This window comes from Montipora foliosa, chromosome 10 (genome assembly GCF_036669935.1).
Source record: "Montipora foliosa isolate CH-2021 chromosome 10, ASM3666993v2, whole genome shotgun sequence".
Taxonomy (NCBI): Eukaryota; Metazoa; Cnidaria; class Anthozoa; order Scleractinia; family Acroporidae; genus Montipora; species Montipora foliosa.
The window spans coordinates 37,670,167-37,672,666 of record NC_090878.1 but is presented as its reverse complement, the minus strand read 5'-3'; the positions used below and the strand labels follow the sequence as shown (position 1 = coordinate 37,672,666).

General features: G+C 36.8%; 1 protein-coding gene across 1 annotated transcript in view; it reads right to left on the bottom strand.

Moving 5' to 3' along the window:
- The window catches only part of LOC137973871 (QRFP-like peptide receptor), a 6,359-nt gene that overhangs the window by 1,392 nt on the left and 2,467 nt on the right, over positions 1-2,500 (bottom strand). The gene's annotated exons all lie outside the window — the stretch shown is intronic.

Here is a 2,500-nt window from a genome sequence, read left to right as displayed (position 1 = left end):
CCCCTGCACAATTATCATAACTTTTCTTTTATTTAATATCAATAAGTAGCCACATTTTTTTTTTTCGTACAAATTCAAAAAATTAAACACTGATAAATTTAAGACCTCTGGGCTCGTGCAGTTTAGTTGGCTTTTAAAAGCCTTACAATATTTTTTTGTCCCAATTTGCACGATAACATCGTGATTATTCATATACACGCAATCTCGCTTTAAAGCAATGAACGAATGCACTTCGTATTAGTAACATTCCGTGCTAAAATGTATTTTATCATGATTGTTTGATAAAGCAGCTGAAAATGAAGTGACACAGAATAGAACCAATAAAAGCGGCCTCTAAGTGGCGCATTGACATCGAGCACAAAGGCTTGAGTTGATGAGTCTGAATATTGATCCACAAGTGGACGCTATCTTTAAGAAGACAATGTTTCAACCCCATGCACACATTTCTGGGTTGTTTCCCGAGTTCGTTTGCTAAATGTCTTGTAAAAGCGCACACAAAATAGTTGACTTTTGCTTACCTTTTTCCTTGTAGGTTCTTTATAATCTACCCCAAAATACTTCAATACTTCAATGCTGTTCTACGTTAACTAAAAGACCGAAAATAATCTATACCTGTTACACGTTTGTTAAATAGTGGAAATTGAAATGTTTTGACTGTTTATAGGTTTCGAGAAACTTGGCTCTTTTCTTCAAACGATATGTGCCAATAATTTGATACATATAGACTACATTTTTTTTTTGTCGAGTCCTTTAAATGTTCAAGGCCAAGTTCAAGATCATAAAATTCCGCATATATGTTGCCGGTAAAATCCGTTCTCAGGTTGAATCCGTTTTAACATATGTTAAATTGGTGATCCTCATTTTACCTCGGTTGAATACGCACTCAGATGGATTGAAGAAACTTTCTTGAAGCCTAAATTAAGCTTAGAGAAAAATTAGGGTCAGGTTAGATTTAGGTTTGGTGTTTAGGCGTAGATATCAATTGACTTACCATACAAAAGTAATTTATGAAAAGAACTGTGTTGGGTTGCGCATGTTCGTCGTCGTGGTGTATTGATGAAGACACACACTGTTATTTTCAAAGAGTCAATTTCACTCCAGTGCTGGAGTGAAAAACTGGAGTAAAATAAAGCGGAGTAAAATGTACTCCTAAGAGGAGTTAATTTAACTCCACCAAGAGTAATTTTTACTCTTACTAGTTAATATTCAAAGGCAATGACTTTGCTAGAGTAAATTTTACTCTCCCTACAGAGTAATATAATATGCTGGAGTTAATTTTACTCCTATTTATCGGGATACTGAGTAAATTCTACCCCACTTACTTTCTGAGAAAAAAAAGTAGAAGAGGATTTTACTCCTATGTATTTTTGTAGAGTAAATTTTAGTTTATCCAGTCTAAGATGTGGAATTGGGGTTGTTTTATTTTTTTTGAAATACACCGATTAATTCTTTGTTTTCGAGGAGTTGGAGTGAAAAAGTGGAGTAAAACTAAGCGCAGTAAAATGTACGCCTCTTATTTAGTACCAGCTCTAGTACTCCACTAATTGAGAGTAAAGTATACTGCCCTCCAAGTCAACAGTTTTACAGGATTAAAATCCTGTTAATGAAGGCCGGTATCTTTCCACATTTTAGTGAGGGTTAATACGATGAGGCCGCTCTGAATCTTGCTGGTTTTTTCGTTTTCAAATTGGACGACGCGGTAAGAAAGAAAGATCGTAGCTCGACTTTGAGTGACAACCATCCCGCTTTCACAGGGATGTAGCATGCCGGGAAAAACTGAGGGGTCACCAAGATTTTAAACAACTTGTACTTTGAAATTTGGGGTTTCGGGTTCTGAGGACGCGTTGGACGGGGGTAAGCCCGTTCCTTGTAGTGGGGACTGAGGGCAAAGTGGTGATCCCCTCCTCCCAATGAAAATATTTGAAAAAGGAACACCTTCAACCATTTCTGCCCTAAAACTTTGATAGATGAAACTCTTAAACAAAAGCACAATGCATTTCAATTATCCAAGAAGCTTAGTAAAGTAATTATACTTGATCAATAAAAAATAAACAATTATTTCCATAGATTCCTTACTGGAACTACACCATTCCTGGTGTTTTCCATGAAAATATAACGGGAGTTATTTGGCTTAACGGAAGCACAACAGCTTTACAGACTCAAGACATTAGTACTTCCTACATTGCGTCAGAAAACCAATTGATCTTGAAAAAATTACAAACAAAAGCAAGGGGCTGTGTCTGAATATTAAAACTAAGTTTCATCTGTAAGAGTCAGCGCAGTAAATTTGTAGTCACTATACCTGGAGCCTATTCCCTGCATTAGATGGTCTGAGTTGCCAACAGAGGCATACATAAACGTTATCGGCAAAACACTGCATCCATACTTTCACTGCAGTGCAGCCATGGGTGGCCATCAAACCACGCTTACTGGAAGAACCTCATCCTGTTGCCATAGGACTTGAAAAAAAATGAGTTCTTGGCTAATTTCGTCTATCTCC